The sequence below is a fragment of the Nycticebus coucang genome, chromosome X, assembly GCF_027406575.1.
Source record: "Nycticebus coucang isolate mNycCou1 chromosome X, mNycCou1.pri, whole genome shotgun sequence".
Lineage (NCBI taxonomy): Eukaryota > Metazoa > Chordata > Mammalia > Primates > Lorisidae > Nycticebus > Nycticebus coucang.
In genome coordinates, this window is record NC_069804.1 from 153,636,584 (window position 1) to 153,656,737 (window position 20,154).

A 20,154-nucleotide genomic window follows, 5' to 3' on the forward strand; every position below is an offset into this window, starting at 1 on the left:
AAACAGGAGAAATCACACTACCAGAACTCAGACTTTACTACAAATCGATAGTGATCAAAACAGCATGGTATTGGCACAAAAACAGAGAAGTAGATATCTGGAACAGAATAGAGAACCAAGAGATGAATCCAGCTACTTACCGCTATTTGATTTTTGACAAGCCAATTAAAAACATTCAGTGGGGAAAAGATTCCCTATTTAACAAATGGTGCTGGGTGAACTGGCTGGCAACCTGCAGAAGACTGAAATTGGACCCACACCTTTCACCATTATCGAAGATAGACTCTCATTGGATTAAAGATTTAAACTTAAGACATGAAACTATAAAAATACTAGAAGAGAATGCAGGGAAAACCCTTGAAGAAATTGGTCTGGGTGAGTATTTCATGAGGAGAACGCCACGGGCAATTGAAGCAGCTTCAAAAATACACTATTGGGACTTGATAAACTAAAAAGCTTCTGCACAGCTAAGAACGCAGTAAGCAGAGCAAGCAGACAGCCCTCAGGATGGGAGAAGATATTTGCGGGGTATAACTCTGACAAAGGTTTAATAACCAGAATCCACAGAGAACTCAAACGCATCAGCAAGAAAAAAACAAGGGATCCCATCGCAGGCTGGGCAAGGGATTTGAAGAGAAACTTCTCTGAAGAAGACAGGCGCACGGCCTTCAGACATATGAAAATATGCTCATCATCTTTAATCATCAGAGAAATGCAAATCAAAACTACTTTGAGATATCATCTAACTCCAATGAGACTAGCCTATATCACAAAATCTCAAGACCAGAGATGTTGGCGTGGATGCGGAGAAAAGGGAACACTTCTGCACTGCTGGTGGGAATGCAAATTAATACATTCCTTTTGGAAAGATATATGGAGAACACTCAGAGATCTAAAAATAGATCTGCCATTCAATCCTGTAATTCCTCTGCTGGGCATATACCCAGAAGACCAAAAATCACAACATAACAACGATATTTGTACCAGAATGTTTATTGCAGCCCAATTCATAATAGCTAAGTCATGGAAAAAGCCCAAGTGCCCATCGATCCACGAATGGATTAATAAATTGTGGTATATGTATACCATGGAATACTATGCAGCCTTAAAGAAAGATGGAGACTTTACCTCTTTCATGTTTACATGGATGGAGCTGGAACATATTCTTCTTAGTAAAGTATCTCAAGAATGGAAGAAAAAGTACCTAATGTACTCAGCCCTACTATGAAACTAATTTGGGACTCTCACATGAAAGCTATAACCTAGCTACAACTTAACAATAGGGGGAAGTGGAAAAGGGGGGGGGTAGGTTGAGGGAGGGGGATCGGTGGGATCACACCTGTGGTGCATCTTACAGGGGTATTTGCGAAACTTGGTAAATGTAGAATGTAAATGTTTTGGCATAGTAACTGAGATAACGCCGGAAAGGCTATGTTAACCACTGTGATAAAAATGTGTCAAATGGTTTATGAAGCAAGTGTATGATGCCCCATGATCATATCAATGTATACAGTTATGATTTAATAAAAAAAAAAACCTTAATGAATAGTACCCTATTTTCCCAAAAATAAGACCTATTTTCAGGAAAGAAAAGACGTCCCCAAAAATAAGACCTAGCGCATCCTTGGGAGCACACCTTAAAATAAGACACTTATTTTCGGGGAAACTGGGTATAGGAAACTCTACTATCATAAATATGAAAATCTGAAAGGAATCAACCAATACCTGGAAGTATGCCACCTACCATGACTTAGCCAGAATAAAATGGGAATGTTTAACAGGCCTGTATCAAATTCTGAAATAGCATCAACTATACAAAATGTCCCTAAAAAGAAAATTCCAGGACCAGACAGCTTTACATCAGAATTCTACTAAACCTTTAAAGAAGAACTAGTACCTATATTACTAAACCTCTTCCAAAACGTAGGAAAAGAATGAATATTCCCCAACACATTTTACGAAGCAAACATCACCTTGATCCCCAAACCAGGGAAAGACCCAACAAGAAAAGAAAATTATAGACAAATATCACTAATGAATATTGATGCTAAAATACTTAATAAGATCCTAACAAACAGAATCCAACAACACATCAAAAAAATTATACACCACGACCAAGTGGGATTTATCCCAAGGTCTCAATGCTGGTTCAATATACGTAAATCTATAAATGTAATTCAGCACATAAACAAACTAAACAACAAGGACCATATGATTCTTTCAATTGATTCAGAAAAAGCTTTTGATAATATCCAGCATCCCTTCATCATCAGAGCACTTAAGAAAATTGGTATAGAAGGGACATTTCTTAAACTAATAGAGGCCATCTACACAAAACCCACAGCCAATATTGTATTGAATGGAGTTAAATTGAAATCATTTCCACTTAGATCAGGAACCAGGCAAGGTTGCCCTTTGTCTCCATTGCTCTTTAACATTGTAATGGAAGTTTTATCCATTGCAATTAGGGAATAAAAGGCGATCAAGTTTATCCACATAGGGTCAGAAGAGATCCAACTTTCACTCTTCGCAGATGATATGATCGTATATCTGGAAAACATTAGGGATTCTACTACAAATCTTTTAGAAGTGATCAAGGAATACAGCAATGTCTCAGGCTACAAAATCAACAACCATGAATCTGTAGCCTTTATATATACCAACAATAACCAAGCCAAAAAAACAGTCAAGGACTCTATTCTTTTCAAAGTAGTGCCAAAGAAGATGAAATATTTGGGAGTACACCTAACAAAGGACATGAAAGATCTCTACAAAGAGAACTATGAAACTTTAAGAAAAGAAATAGCTGAAGACGTTAACAAATGGAAGAACATACCATGCTCATGGCTGGGAAGAATCAACATTGTTAAAATGTCTATACTACCCAAAGCAATATATAACTTTAATGCAATTCCTATTAAAGCTCCACTGTCATATTTTAAAGATCTTGAAAAAATAATACTTCATTTTATGTGGAATCAGAAAAAACCTTGAATAGCCAAAACATTACTCAGCAATAAAAACACAGCAGGAGGAATCACGCTACCAGGCCTCAGACTATGTTATACATCGATAGTGATCAAAACAGCATGGTACTGGCACAAAAATAGAGAAGTAGATGTCTGGAACAGAATAGAGAACTAAGAGATGAATCCAGCTACTTACCATTATTTGATCTTTGACAAGCCAATTAAAACATTCAGTGGGGAAAAGATTCCCTATTTAACAAATGGTGCTGGGTGAGCTGGCTGGCAACCTGTAGAAGATTTAAACTGGACCCACACCTTTCATCATTCACAAAGATAGACCCCCACGGGATAAAAGATTTAAACTTAAAATATGAAACTATAAAAATACTTGAAGAAAGTGCAGGGAAAACTCTTGAAGGAATTGGTCTGGTTGAATATTTTATGAGGAAGACTCCCCAGCAATTGAAGCAGTATCAAAAATACACTACCGTAACCTGAAGAAACTAAAAAGCTTCTGCACAGCCAAGAACATAGTAAGTAAAGCAAGCAGACAGCCATCAGAATGGGAGAAAATATTTGCACGTTATACCTCTGATAAAGGTCTAATAACCAGAATCCACAGAGAACTCAAACGTATTAGGAAGAAAAGAACAAGTGATCCCATCTCACGGTGGGCAAGAGACTTGAAGAGAAACTTCTCTAAAGAAGACAGACACACCATCTACAAACACATGAAAAAAAGCTTATCATCCTTAATCATCAGAGAAATGCAAATCAAAACTACTTTGAGATATCACCTAACCCCAGTAAGAGTAGCCCACATAACAATATCCCAAAACCGGAGATGTTGGCGTGGATGTGGAGAAAAGGGCACACTTCTACACTGCTAGTGGGAATGCACACTAATACGTTCCTTCTGGAAGGATGTTTGGAGAATACTTAGAAACCTAAAAATAGACCTGCCATTTAATCCTATAATTCCTTTACTAAGTTTATACCCAGAAGAACAAAAATCACAATATGAGAAAGACATCTTTACCAGAATGTTTATTGCAGCCCAATTCATAATTGCTAAGTCATGGAAGAAGCCCAAGTGCCCATCAACCCACGAATGGACTAGCAAATTGTGGTACATGTATAGCATGGAATATTATGCAGCCTTAAGGAAAGATGGAGACTTTACCTCGTTCATGTTTACATGGATGGAGCTGGAACATATTCTTCTTAGCTAAATATCTCAGTAATGAAAGAAAAAGTATCCAATGTACTCAGCCCTACTATGAAGCTACATTATAGCTTTCACATGAAGGCTATAACCCAACTATAGCACAAGACTATGAGGAAAGGGCCAAGGAAGGAGAAGGTTAAGGTGGAAGGAGGGTAATGGGTGGGGTTACACCTATGGTGCATTTTAGAATGGGTACAGGCAAAACTTACTAAAGGCAGAATACAAATGTCTACATACAATAACTAATAAAATGCCATGAAGGCTACGCTGAACAGTTTGATAAGAATATTTCAGGTTGTATAGGAAACCAGCACATTGTACCCCTTGATTGCACTAATGTACACATCTATGATTTAATAATAAAAATAAATAAATAAATAAAACAAATATATTCAAGTCAGTACCTTTCATATTCAGTAACAGTAAACTGAGACTCAAATAAAACACATGATACCTTTCTCAATAGAAACCAATAAAATAAAATAGCTAGGAATTTACTTAACAGAGGATACAAAAGACTTCAATAGGAAGAATTATGAAACACAGAGAAAATAAATTTCAGGACAGATGGAAATATAGCACACTCATGGATTGGCATAATCAACATTAATAGAATGGTTATGCTATGAAAAGTGACTTACAGACTTAATACAATTACCAATAAAATCATTTTTAGTGATCTAGAATAAATAATTATATCCTTCATATAGAATAAAACGAATAAAGAAAAAAGAATAGGTAAATCATCCTTATAAGAATAAAAGTGGGAAGCATCACTTTACAAGACTTCAAACTATGCTATAAGATTATAGTAACCAAAACTGCATGATACTGGCACAAATACACAGAAACATTAGCCCATATGTCAAAAAAGAGATCACAGAGATGAAATTATCCTCATATTCTCATGAGATTTGTGACACAGCAGATAGAAATAGACCTTGGGGAAAAATATATTTTCAATAAATGGTGCTGGCAAACTGGATGGACACATGTATCAGACTGAAGCCGAGGTTTGGTGCCAGCCACATGCACTGGGGCTGGTTGGTTCAAACCTGGCCAGGGCCTGCTAAAACAACAATGACAACTACAACAACAACAAAAATATAGCCAGGCGTTGTGGCAAGCACTTGTAGTCCCAGCTACTTGGGAGGCTGGGGCAAGAGAATCACTTAAGTTTGATGTTTTTGTGAACTGGGACACCATAGCACTCTTCCGAGGGTGACATAAAAAAATTCTGCCTCAAAAAAAAAAAAAAAAAAAAAAGGCTGAAACAGGATTTGTATCTTTCACCACTCACAAAATTAATTCACAATGAATAAACGACTTAAAACTAAAGCAAGAAACTATAAGGATCCTAGAAAAAATATTTGAAAAACTCTGATAGATATTGGTTGAGGCAAATAATTGGTAAATTCCTGAAGAATACTCCAAAAGCAATCACAGCAACACAAAATTAAATAAATGGGTCCTGATCAAAGTAGAAAACTTCTGCAGAGTCAAGGACACAATAGAAAGAGCAATAGACAAGCCACAGAATGGGGGAAAATATTCAAAAACTATACATCTAATAAAGAACTGATAACAAAAATCTAAAAAGAACTCAAGCAAATCAGCAAGAAACAAACAATCCTATTAAAAAGTGGCCGAAATACATGGACAGACACTTTTCAAATGAAGATATACTAATGAACAACAAAATCATGAAAAAATGCTCAATGTCTTTCTCATTAGGGAAATGTAAATCAAAACCAGAATGGAGTTATTACATAACTCCAATGAGAACTCAATGAGAATTCTCAAAACAGATTCTGTCATGGATGCAAAGAGAAAAAAAAATTACACACTGAAAATCAGTGCAACCTTTATGAAAAATTATACTGAAATACCTCAAAGAATTTAAAGTAGACCTACCATTTGATCCTATGTTTCCACTTTGGGGTATATACCCAAACAAGAAAGCATAATTTTATAAAAAAGACACCTGCACGCGAATGTTTCAAGCAGCACAGCTCACAATTTCAAGGGAATGGAAAAAAACCAAGTGTCCTCCAATAAATGAATGGGGATTAATAACATACGGTATATTCATATAATGGAGTGTTACTAAATCATTAAAAATGGCAACCCACCATCTTTTTGGACCAACAGGAGATAAATAGAAACCATTCTTTGAAGGAAAATGTTATGAGAATGAAAAAAGAAACCCATTTTTTTTTACATGCATACGAAAATAAATCTCATGAGAGGCAGATCAAGATGGCTGACTAGAGACATCTCAGCAGCCACTTGCAGTGATATATGGGAGAGAAGAATTCAGTTATTTCTGGATTAAGTGTTCTGCCCAGAAACATCACTCTTGGAGCACAATGAGACATCAGGAAACTCCAGAAGTCCAGAAGAAAATCAAGAGCAGTGGAAGACTGGCAAGGAAGGCTAGTGCCTAGGCGCATGCAGAAGCCAGCAAGCCCTCTGCTGGAGGGCTAGAGACAGGGAATGCAGTCCCTCAGAATTTTTCAACTTGAGTGCTTACTGGAGCTGCCTTGGGAGAGCTCAAGCAAGTGAGTATACATGAATGGTGCCTGGCTGCTGGAATTAAACCACCAGGTGGGGTAAAACTCCCATTAGTTTGGTAGCTTGCAGGGTGCCACCATCATGGAAGAGTGACAGCACAGGGTCCCAGCATGTGTGCAGGACAGAGCCTTACTCTGAGGCCTAAACTGGGGTCCCAAGACATTGGCCTGGGTCGAAAGGGACTTGAGCCCCTGGTTTAGGTCATGATTCTAGGTTTGGCCTTTCAAAATACTATATTGGTGGATCCCCACAGTGACACACTATTGATTTTCTTTTATATTTGACAAAGGTGAGGTCTTACGTTTGCTCAGCCTGGTAAGGAGCTCCTGACCTCAAAGGACCAACCCAACCTGTCTACCAAAGTCATGGAATTTCATGTATATTTCAAAACACCCTGCCAAACACAACTATAATTCCTGTCTTTCACTTTCTGTCCTTCTCTATTGTTTTTTTCACTTTTTTTATTTCACCCTTTTTTCCGTCTCTTTATTTCTTTTCTCCCATCTCACTCTACTCTTTTCCGCCTTTTGGTTCTATACCAAAAAGCCACTACAACAATTAAACATAGAGACAAAAAAATTAGAAATGAAGGAAGAAGTGAGAGGAAATGTAGGGAAAGGAAGTGAATAAGAAGAAAACAAACGGAAGAACCAACAAAAAACTCTGGCAGCATGAAAAAACAAAACAAATCAACTCCCAAAAAGGATCATGAGGTAGCTACCACAGAGCATCCCATTTATAAAGAAATTATGGAAATGACAAAAAAAGGAATTCAGAATATAGATGGTAAAAAAAAATAAGGGAATTGAAGGAAAAATGGAAAATCACCAAAAGGAAATTCAAAACTTGACCCAAGAAATGAATGGAAGACATGATGAAATAGAAAGGATATAACATACCTTAAAGAATTGAATAAGTCACTCAGGCATCTTAAACATGCAGTAGAAACTAACAATAACAAATTAGACCATGGAGAAGAAAAAACCTCACAGCTACAATATAAGGCTCTTGAACTAACTCAGGCAATTAAAGGGCAGAAAAGAACAGAGAAAAAGCACAACAATCACTTAGAGAATTGTGGTGCTTCACAAAACATACAAACATAAAAAGTACAGTTATCCCTGAAGAAGAATAATTACCCAAAGAAATGAAAGCCCTAGTGGAGGATATAAAAACTGAAAATTTCCCAAGCATCACCAAAGATACCAAAACACTCCTTAGAGAGGGATATTGAACCTGTTTTATCTCAATACAAACAGAGCTTCTCCAAGACACATTGTAATGAACTCAGCCCAGGACAAACAAAAGTGAAAATTCTGAAGCAGCTAAGAGTAAGTAATTATTGACCCACAGGGTTAAATCTATCGGGGTGACAGTGGAATTTTCAGCTGAAGCTGTTCAAGGTAGAAGAGAGTAATAATCTAACTTAACCTTCTTAAGCAAAATAACTTTCAGTCCAGGATACTGTATTCTGCTAAAATAAGCTTCTAATTCAATACAGAAATCAAAACTTTTACTGATATCAAATGTTGAAGAAGTTCACCAAAACAATGCCATGCCTACAGGAAATACACAGACCAGTTCTCCACACAGACCACCACAATAGAACACTAGCAAAGTAGACATACAGAAACCAAAGAAAAAACCTAGCTCCCACAATGTTGCAAAGGCTAAAATTAAGCAATGGACCTTCTAAACAAGATGAATAGAACTCCACCATACTTATCAATTCTCTTAATAAAAATGAATGCCTTGAATTGTCATTCAAGAGGCAATTCAAGAGGGACAGGCTGGCTAATGGGATATAAAAGCATAAGTCATCTATATGGGGTCTCCAGGAAACACACTTGACCTTGAGGGACAAAATAAGACTCAGGATGAAGGGTTGGAAAACAATATTTTAGGCAAACAGAAAACAGAAGACAGTAGGTATTGCAATCTTATTTTCAGATATGAGTGGATTTATTAAAGCGAAGAAAGACAAAGATGGTCAAGGGAACGATACAAGAGGAAATTTCATGAAAAATGTCCTCATTTATATATATTTACATATATATACACTCAACAAGAATGCTCCCAGATTTATGAAATGGGCTGTACTTTGTCTGAACAATATGATATCCTACAACACCATAATAACTGAACAGTTAAACACCATTCTGACACAACTGGACAGATCCTCTAAACAAAAACTAAACAAAAGTACAAGGGATTTAAATGTGACCCAAAACAATTGGTCTTAATAAACATATAAAAAACATACCATCCCAAAACTAATGAATATGTATTCCTTCTCATCAGCCAATGGAACATACTCCAAAATAGAGCATATCCTAGAACAATCAAATCTCAAACAAATTAAAAGGATTGAAATTATACCTTATAACTATTCAGACCACAAAGGTGAAACTCAACTACAACAAAACTTTTCATTCTCACACAAAGGCATGGAAACTAAACAACCTAATGCTAAATGACAGTTAGATCAAGAAAGACCTAAAAAGGGAAATTAATTAGAATCCTTGAGCATAATGACAGTGAAGCCACAAGCTACCAAAACCTATACGATACTGCAAAAGTAGTCCAAAGAGGGAAATGTATCACATTAGATGCCTATAATCTGAAAACAAAAGAGCACACTCAATCAAACGAATGAATTATCTTAAGGAAATAAAAAAAGGAACAGAAATCCAATTCCAATCCTAGCAAAAGAAATGAAATAACCAAAATTAACTTAGTAATAGATTAAATTTAAAATGAAAGAATCATTTAGGAAATTAATGAAAAAAAGCTGGTTCTTCAAAAAAGATAAACAAAATTTATAAACATTTTGCCAGATTAACTAGATATAGAAAAGCAGTATCCCCAATGACCTCAATCAGAAATGAAGAAAAAGAAAATAAGAAAGGATAACATAAAGGAACAAGAGATTATCTCAGACTATTACAAAATAACTCTGAACCTAGAAATTTGACAATGTGGAAGAAATGGAGCAATATTTGGAATCATACAACCTCCCTACACTTAGCCAAGAAGAAATAGATCTCTCTTTTTTTTTTATTGTTGGGTATTCATTGAGGGTACAATAAGCCAGGTTACACTGATTGCAATTGTTAGGTAAAGTCCCTCTTGCAATCATGTCTTGCCCCCATAAAGTGTGACACACACCAAGGCCCCACCCCCCTCCCTCTGTCCCTCTTTCTGCTTCCCCCCCATAACCTTAATTGTCATTAATTGTCCTCATATCAAAATTGAGTACATAGGATTCATGCTTCTCCATTCTTGTGATGCTTTACTAAGAATAATGTCTTCCACTTCCATCCAGATTAATACAAAGGATGTAAAGTCTCCATTTTTTTTAATGGCTGAATAGTATTCCATGGTATACATATACCACAGCTTGTTAATCCATTCCCGGGTTGGTGGGCATTTAGGCTGTTTCCACATTTTGGCGATTGTAAATTGAGCTGCAATAAACAGTCTAGTACAAGTGTCCTTATGATAAAAGGATTTTTTTCCTTCTGGGTAGATGCCCAGTAATGGGATTGCAGGATCAAATGGGAGGTCTAGCTTGAGTGCTTTGAGGTTTCTCCATAGTTCCTTCCAGAAAGGTTGTACTAGTTTGCAGTCCCACCAGCAGTGTAAAAGTGTTCCCTTCTCTCCACATCCACGCCAGCATCTGCAGTTTTGAGATTTTGTGATGTGGGCCATTCTCACTGGGGTTAGATGATAGCTCAGGGTTGTTTTGATTTGCATTTCTCTAATAGATAGAGATGATGAACATTTTTTCATGTGTTTGTTAGCCATTTGTCTGTCATCTTTAGAGAAAGTTCTATTCATGTCTCTTGCCCATTGATATAAGGGATTGTTGGCTTTTTTCATGTGGATTAATTTGAGTTCTCTATAGATCCTAGTTATCAGGCTTTTGTCTGATTGAAAATATGCAAATATCCTTTCCCATTGTGTAGGTTGTCTCTTTGCTTTGGTTATTGTCTCCTTAGCTGTACAGAAGCTTTTCAGTTTAATGAAGTCCCATTTGTTTAATTTTGTTGTTGCAATTGCCATGGCAGTATTCTTCATGAAGTCTTTCCCCAGGCCAATATCTTCAAGTGTTTTTCTTCTGCTTTCTTTGAGGATTTTTATTGTTTCGTGCCTTAAATTTAAGTCCTTTATCCATCTTGAATCAATTTTTGTGAAATAGATCTCTTGAACAAACAAATATCAACCACTGAAATTGAAGAAACAATAAAAAAATCTCCAAACAGCAACAACAACAAGAGCCCTGGACCATATGTCCTCACACCAGAATTCTACCAAACCTTCAAAGAAGAGCTTATGTGTATACTGCAGAACCTATTTGTAAACACTGAGATGTAGGGAACCTTCCCCAACATGTTCTATGAAGCAAACCCTGATATCAAAACCTTGAAAGAAATCAACTAAAATGAACTACAGACAGATTTTACTAATGGTTATCAATGTGTAAGTACCCAACAAAATCCTAACAAATGGATTACAGCCACACATTAAAAATGTATATGTACTTTACGATTAAGTTTTATCCCAGGGATACAAGGTCAGTTTAACATATGGATATCTATAAAGTAATTCACCACATAAATAGAAGCAAAAACAAAAACCATATAAGTCCTCTCAATAGATGCAGAAAACCATGGGACAAAATTCTGCATCCTTTTCTAACAAGAACACCTAAGAAAATAGGCATAGATGGCACATTTCTTCAACTGATTAAAAGCATCTATGACAAACCCACAGTCTATATCATACTGAATGGAGTAAAACTAAAAGGATTTCCACTTAGAACTGAAACATAGAAGGAATTCCACTATTGCCACTAGTATTCAACATACTTGAATGTTGCTACTTCATAGCATTCTTGAAGTGCTAGCCAATGCAATTAGGCAAGAGAGGGTGTCAAGGACATCCAAATGGGGATAGAGGAGGTTAAACCCATACTCTTTGCTGATAATATGATCTTATACTTAGAAAAACCCAAAGAATTAACAACAGGATTCTTTGAAGTGATCAGGCAATACGATAGCATCCTAGGATAAAATAAATAAATAAATAAATAAAATAAAGTAAAATAAACAATGTCCACATATCACTAGTCATTGTATACACAAATAACAGCCAAGTTAAGAAGCAAATCAAGAATACAGTACCCTTCTCAGTAGCTTAAAGGAAAGAAATACATGGGAATATACCTAAAAAAGGAGTAGAAAGATGTTCACAAAGAAAACGATGAAATCATAGGAAAATAAAGAGCAGAAGACATTAACAAAGGGAAGAATATATGATGCTGTTGGCTGGGAAGAATCAAAATTGTTAAAATGTCTATACTACTCCTAAGAAATCTACAGATTTAATGCAATTCACATGAAAATACCAGTATCATACTTTGACAAAATGGAAAAAAAAAATTTTGTTTTGTATGGAATCAAAGAAACCCCCATATATCCAACCATAATTCTCCGTAATAAAAACAAAGCCAGAAGAATCACTCTACCAGACTTTTGGTCATATTACAAGTCCACAATGTTAAAAACAGTATTGTATTGGCACAAAAATAGAGACATAGAAATATAGAACAGAATAGGAAACCTAGTAATGAAACCAGCCTCCTACTGCCATCTGATCTTCAATAAACCAAACAAAAGCATACATTGCAGAAAAGAATTCCTGTTTAATAAATGGTGCTGGGAGAATTGTATAACCACATGTAAAAACTGAAAATGGACCCACATCGTTGATCATTTACAAAAGTTAACTTAACATGAAGAAATGATTTAAATCTAAAATATTAAATAATAAAAAACCTTAAAAGAAAGCATGAGCAAAACCTTGAGGATGTCAACCTGGAAAGAGATGTCATGAAGAAGATTTTATTGACAATTATAAGAACAACAAAAAAGCAAATGGGTTTTAATTAAGCTGAAAACATTCTTCACAGCTAAGAAACCAATAATTAAAGCAAATATGTAACCTTTAGAATGGGAAAAGATATTTGCATGTCATGAATCTGACAAAGGGTTGGTAACTAGAATCTACAGAGAACGCAAATTGATCAACAAAACAGAACAAAGAATCTCATTAATCACTGTTCAAGAGATATGAATCAAACATTCTCTGAAGAAAGGCTGCGTGTGGTGGCTCATGCCTGTAATCCTAGCACTTTGGGAGACCAAGGAATGTGGGTTGCTTGAGTTTATGAGCTCAAGACCAGCCTGAAAAGAAGCAAGACTCTGTCTCTACTGAAAAATAGAAAAACTGAGGCAAGAGGATCACTTGAGCCTGAGATTTGGAGGTTTCTGTGAGCTATGACACCATGGCACTCTACCCAGTGCAATAGCTTGAAACGCTGTCTAATAATAATAATAATAATTCTTTTAAGAAGACAATTGGAAACAATCATGGAAAAGTGATCATTGTCTCTAATCATCATATAAATACAAATAAAAACCACCCTGAGATATCACCTAACCCCAGTGAGAAGAGGCTACCTCACAAAGTCCCCAAACTGAAGATCCTTGCACTGATGTGGAGAGAATTGGATACTTTTATACTGTTGGTGGAACGGCAAAGTAATACAGCCTCTTTGGGAAGAAGTATGGAGAATCCTCAAAAATCTCATAATAGACCTTCCATTTTACCTCCCAATCCCATTGCTTGGCATCTACCCTGAACAAAAAATTAATTATTTTATCATAGGACACTTGCACTAGATTGTTTATTGCAGTTCGATTTACAATTGCAAATTTGTGTAAACAACCTAAGTGCCCATCAACCCATGAATAGATAAACTGTGATATATATATATATATGCACACACACACACATAGATATAGATACACACACACACACAATGAAATACTATCCAGTCAAAGATGGAGACTTCAAATCTTTTGTCCTAACCTGGATGGAACTTGAACACATTCTTCTTAGTAAAAAGTCTCACAAGAATGGAAAAACACGGAGGTGGAGCATGATGGCATAAGGGATAGCCATTTAGCTCAGCTCTCCCAGAACAACAGGTGAGAGTGAGCGGGCTAGGTCGTTCCCAGTGTGGAATATTGGTGTGGAGTGGCAGTTTGGGGTGTGCAGTGAAGTGTCAGGTTACTGGACTTGGAGTGTAATCTGGAGCTGTGGAGACTGCCAGGAAAGTTTCTGTGCCCCAGCTGCAGCTGCAGCAGTGGCAACCAGCACCCCCTCCCCCACGGAGGATTACAAGTCCAAGTTCATGGGGAAACTAGGTGCTAAGTGGAAAGACTTGTGAAATACGGACTCCTGAGCAGAATTTGGTGACCAGAGTGGGGCGCCATCAGGGGCACCACCACGGTTAGGCAGTGGGAAAGGCATGCAGACGGGAAAGATACTGAATAGCAAGCAGACATTTTTTTAAAATTTGGGAAATGCCAGTCACAGCAGGCACTTTTTTGTGTGGGCCAGGTGCAGCAATTTGAGTCTCACCTGCAGGCAGTCATCCTACACTCAAAAAAGGCCAAGGATATCCCACAATTTCTGGGAACTGTTGCAGGGAGAATTCGTGAAAAGTGCCTGTGAAGATTTTTTGAGATCAGTGGAATCAACAGTGCTGCAGGGTCTAAGCACCAAGCAGGTAGCCAAGCAATCACCAAGAACAATCTAAGCTGAGAATCAGCCTGGGAACCACTCAGGGCGCCACCTGGTGTCCAGAAAGTATATTGCAACATAAATATATTCCTACTAAAGATCCCTACAGCATACATATAGTCATATGTTTATATATGTGCCTTTCTGCACTGTTACCAAATTCACAGATACAGTGTGATCATATTTACATATAAATTTGATTATATTTATATATAAATAATTATTTGTTGTTGGTTTTTTTTTTCTTTGCTCATGCTTACTTTTTAAGCGTTTTTTTCTTTTTTCTTTCTTGTAGGAGTTATTGTTAATTTTTTAAAAATTATTATTAATATTATGTTTTTCTCTTCTTCCCTTCTTGTGGTTGCTAAGAGTGCTTACATCAGGCTATTTGAGGTTTTTTTTTTTCTTTTTTGTTTTTTGTTTGTTTGTTTCTGATTGTCTGTTTGTGTGTCTGTTTCTGTATCCGGTTGCTTTTATGTTTGGTTATTTGTTCATTTTGTTTTAATATGTCTTGTATTTTTCTAAATCCTCAGGTTGGCTATTTTCCCTAATTCCAATTTTTACATTCAACAAGAACAAGGGGAAGTGGGTGATGATGGCTGACTGGAGCAAGCTTTCAACAGAAGCTCCCATTCAGAGGAAGAGATAATAGCCAGCAAGAGCCCAACAAAGCTGAAGGGTGGGAGCCAAGCTGAGAGAAGAGATATATAATTGCATGTCTTCTCTGCTGAGGCAAGCTGCAACTCCAAGGAAATAAATTTTAGGTACAGAACTCATCTCAAAGAGGACACATGTCCATCCTCTCCCACAAGAGAGTATCTTGCTTGCTGTGGGATCTCTATAAGTGAGCAGTGAACTGAGGTTCTCTTCTCTCACTCTAAGGGAGTGAGTTGCTGAAAGCTGGGACTCCTTCTCCAGGTTCCCTGCTGTGAGCCTAGGCATTCTTTTGTCTGGCAGAAAAGTTGAACAAATATTTTCCCTGCCACATTGAACTTCCAGTCCACCCTTCCCACCTTACCTGGTGGTCTAGAAGTCCAAACTCTGCACAGACCAGAATGTCTGTGGTTCTTTGCTAGGACTGGGCATTGCATGGACATCAGCAGTGCAGCTACACTGTATATGTGAATCTGGTAATAGTGCAGAAAGGCACAGGGTGGAAGGTATCTGGCTTGGCTCTGAGAAAGTGCATCTCAGCAGCAGGTGGAGGCTTGGGTCTCTTTGAGATAGGTGGAGACTTGGGAACCACTGAGGCATAGGAAACCAAGTGGAGAAACCTCCTACCTAGCATCAGAATTAATAGAGTGATCCCACTGGGCTCAAATTTTGGAAATATACCTACCCAATTCTGTGAACTGCTAGAGGGAGTTAGACCTTCGCATTGCAGAGATACCAGAGGAGCAGAGTGGCTGGGGCAGAAGCAAGGTCTCTGAGGGTGAAACACATTTGTTGCTTTGTTAACCTCTGGTTTGATATGAGCTCAGGTGGAATACTCCCCAGTTTCCATTGAGCACCCGAGATAGTCAGACTTCAGCTCCCCCAGCCTCAGGTTGCAGAGTGTGGTCACCTGGCTAATGAGGCATTGACTTCCCTCTGACTCTGGCAGGCTGAAATCTCTGCCGCATTTGCTCACTGGAGCAAACTGGGCCACAGCGCTGTGGGGCTACTAGTGCCTAGGTGTGATGGTCATGCAAGGTGGGGAAGGAGACAGAAGCCCCTGTTGACTATTTTCCTGGGCAAGCCTTTCTGACTCAACAGAGCACTGAAGTGAGTTACACTTGAGCTGCCAGTGGATCCCCACTGTCTAGTTGCTGGAGACCTTTTGAACTCTCCAACCTGATCTGTGTTTGTGCTGACCAGAAGAATTGGTTTAGAACTCTTGACCTGGGACAATCGCTTGGGGACCCACAAAGGTTGTACCCTGGTTGTGTTGTTGTGGGAGGGTGGGATTCCACTTTTGCAGTTGTTGCCTGGGGGAGGTGGGGTGTCTTAGTAGATTATATATCTCCACAGCTGAGATTTCAGCCCAAAGCCACTGATTCACTAGAATTTGACAAGGACTAGCTGGATTCAGGACAGAGCCATCTAGCCCCATCACACCAAGCAGGTCCTCAGAGATTCAAGCTGTAGTATGAATGAGATCTTTGTAAAGCTCTAGGGTAAAAGCTGAAAACACCAGCCCCAGTTCTTTGGTAAAGAGCTGTTTAATTAAAACTTGAGGAGCACTCAATTCAATTTCACCTTACCAGCTTCTCTAGCCAAACAATGAAAAATAACCATGGGATGGAATCAGCAGGAAAACTCCAGCAACATGAATAATCAGAGTAGATCTACTTCTCCAACAAATGACAAAGGAGACACAACAGAAGATGCCATTCATAAACATATACCTGTCAGAAATCAAATTCAGAATTTGGATTGCAAATAAGATTACCAGAATGGACCTAAAGTTGGAATTAGATATTCAAGGAGTAATTCAGAATTTGTCTCAAGAATTAAATGAATTTAAAGACAAAATCTCAAAAGATAAAGATATCATGAGGCAAGAAATTGCAGCCCTCAAATATCTGAGAAATGCAGTAGAATTTCTCAGAAATAGAATGGAGCAGGCTGAAGAAAGCATCTCTGAAGATGAAGACAAAGATTTTCAACATTCACAAGTGCTCAAAGAGGTAGAGAAGTAGAGAGCAAAAGTGGATCATTTCCTGAGAGAGTTGTGGGACCACTCCAAAAAGCAAACATTCACCTTATAGGAATTGCTAAAGGACAGGATGGTCCTGAAGGCACTGAAGGACAACTCCAATATGTAATTGAGGAGAATTTCCCAAGCATGGCAAGAGATACTGAAATTCAGATAGCAGAAAGTTTCAGAACCCCAGCATGACTCAATCCAAATAGAGCATCTCCTAGACACATTGTAATTAACTTTGCCAAAGTTAATATGAAGGAGAAAATCCTGCAAGCAGCCAGATGTAAGAAAAATTATAACCTACAAGGGGAAGAATATTAGAATGACTGCAGATCTCTCTGCTTAAACTTTTCAAGCCAGAAGAGGATGGCCATCAAACTTCAATCTCCTAAAACAAAACAACATTAAGCCCAGGATCCTGTATCCAGCTAAATCGAGTTTCATTTATGATAGAGAAGTTAAATGCTTTAATGATATATACACATTGAATACATTTGCCATAACTAAATCAGCTCTTCACGATATTATCGGACCCATCCTCTATAATGACCAGCAGAATGCTCTACCATCAAAGTAAACTCACTCTGAAATTCCTTTTTTTTTTTTTTTAGAGACAGAGTCTCACTTTGTCACCCTAGGTAGAGTGTTGTGGCATCACAGCTTGCAGCAACCTCCAGCTCTTGGACTTAGGCGATTCTCTTGCCACAGCCTCCTGAGTAGCTGGGACTACAGAAGCCTGCCACAATACCTGACTATTTTTTGTTGCAGTTTGGCCAGGGCTGGGTTTGAACCTGCCACCCTTGCTATATAGGGCCAGTGACCTACTCACTGAACCACAGTGGAGAAAGGATTAAAAATGTCCACTGGACTTTTGAAAAACGTGACACCCAAAATGCTACCAGGCCTAACAATAGTCTCGATTAACATGAATGGCTTAAATTATCCTCTTAAGAGGGACAAGATGGCTGACTGGATACAAAAACTCAGGCCAGATATCTGCTGTATAAAAGAATCTCATCTTACCTTAAAGGATAAATATAGACTTAGGGTGAAGGGATGGACATCTGTAATCAAACAGAAATCAGAGAAAAGCAGTGGTTGCAAATTTATTGGCAGATACATTAGGCTTTAAACCAACAAAAGTAAGGAATAACAAGGACAGTCACTTCACATTTGTCAAGGGAAACATTTAACATGATGATATATCAATTATTAACATTTATGCGCCAAAACCATAATGCTCCTTAATTTATAAGGGAGACCCTAGTAGACAAGAGCAACTTAATATCTTCCATCACCATAATAGTTGGAGATTTTAACACACCTTTGGCAGTGTGGATAGATCCTCCAATAAGAAACTAAGCAACAAAATTGTGGACTTAAACTTCACCATACAACAATTGAATTTAACAGACATCTACAGCACATTTCATCCTAACAAAACTGAATACACATTTTTCTCATCAGCCCATGGACCATCCTCCAAAATTGATCAAATCTTAGGTCACAAGTCAAAACTCAGCAAATTTAAAAGTATAAAAATTATTCCTGGTATTTTCTTGGATCATCACGGAATAAAAGTTGAACTCACTAATAACAGGAATCTGGATATTCATACAAAGGCATGGAACCCAAATAACCTTATACTAAATGATAGCTCATGGATGAGATGAAGATGAAAATTGCCACATTTTTGGAAGAAAATAATAGTGAAGACACGAGTTATCAGAACCTGTGGGATACTGCAAAGGCAATCCTAAGAGGGAAATTTATAGTGTTACAAGCTTTCCTCAAGAGAACGGAAAAAGAGGAAGTTAATAATGTAATGGGACATCTCAAGCATCTGGAAAAGGAAGAACATTCCCACCAAAAACCCAGAAGAAGTAAAGAGATAACTAAAATTAACGCAGAATTAAATGAAAATGAACACAAAAGAAGTTGGTTTTCTGAAAAATTCATCAAAATTGATAAATTTTGGCCAACCTAACCAAAAACAGAAAATTAAAATCCTTAATATCATTAATTAGAAATGACAAAGGCAAAATACCAACAGACACCTCAGAAATTCAAAAAATCTTTCATGAATACTACAAAAAACTCTATTCTCAGAAATATGAAAAATTGAAGGAAATTGACCAGTACTTGGAAGCACGCAACCCGCCTAGACTTAGTCAAAAAAGAATTGGATATGCTGAACAGACCTGTATCAAGTACTGAAATCGCATCAACTATACAAAATCTCCCAAAAAAGAAGAGTCCAGGATCAGATGGTTTCATATCAGAATTCTACCAAACCTTTAAAGAGGAACTAGTACCTATATTACTTAACCTTTTTCAGAACATAGAAAAAGAAAGAATAGTTTCCTACACATTCGTTGAAGGAAATATCACCCTGATCACCAAACCAAGAAAAGACCCAATATGAAAAGGAAATTACAGACCAATATCCTTAATGAATATAGATGCAGAAATATTCAACAATGGGTGGCGCCTGTGGCTCAAGGAGTAGGGCGCCGGTCCCATATGCCGGAGGTGGCAGGTTCAAACCTAGCCCCGGCCAAAAAACAAACAAACAAACAAAAGAAATATTCAACAAGATCCTAGAAAACAGAATCCAGAAACATATCAAACGAATTATACACTATGATCAAGTGGGTTTTATTCCAGGGTCTCAAGGTTGATTCAATATACATAAATCTACAAATATAATGTATCACACAGACAAATTAAAAACAAAGAACATATGATTTTCTCAATAGAAGCAAAAAAAGCTTTTGACAATATCCAGCATCCTTTCATGATCAGAACACTTAGAAAATATGTATAAAGGGTCTTTTCTTAAACTGATACAGGCCATCTACAGTAAACACACAGCCAATATCATATTGAATGGAGTAAAATTTAGAACATTTCCACTCAGATTAGGAGCCATGTTAGGTTGCCCATCATCTCCACTGCTTTTTAACATTGTAATGGAAGTCTTAGCCATCGTAATCAGGTAAGAGAAGGCAATCAAGTATATCCAAATAGGATCAGAAGAAATC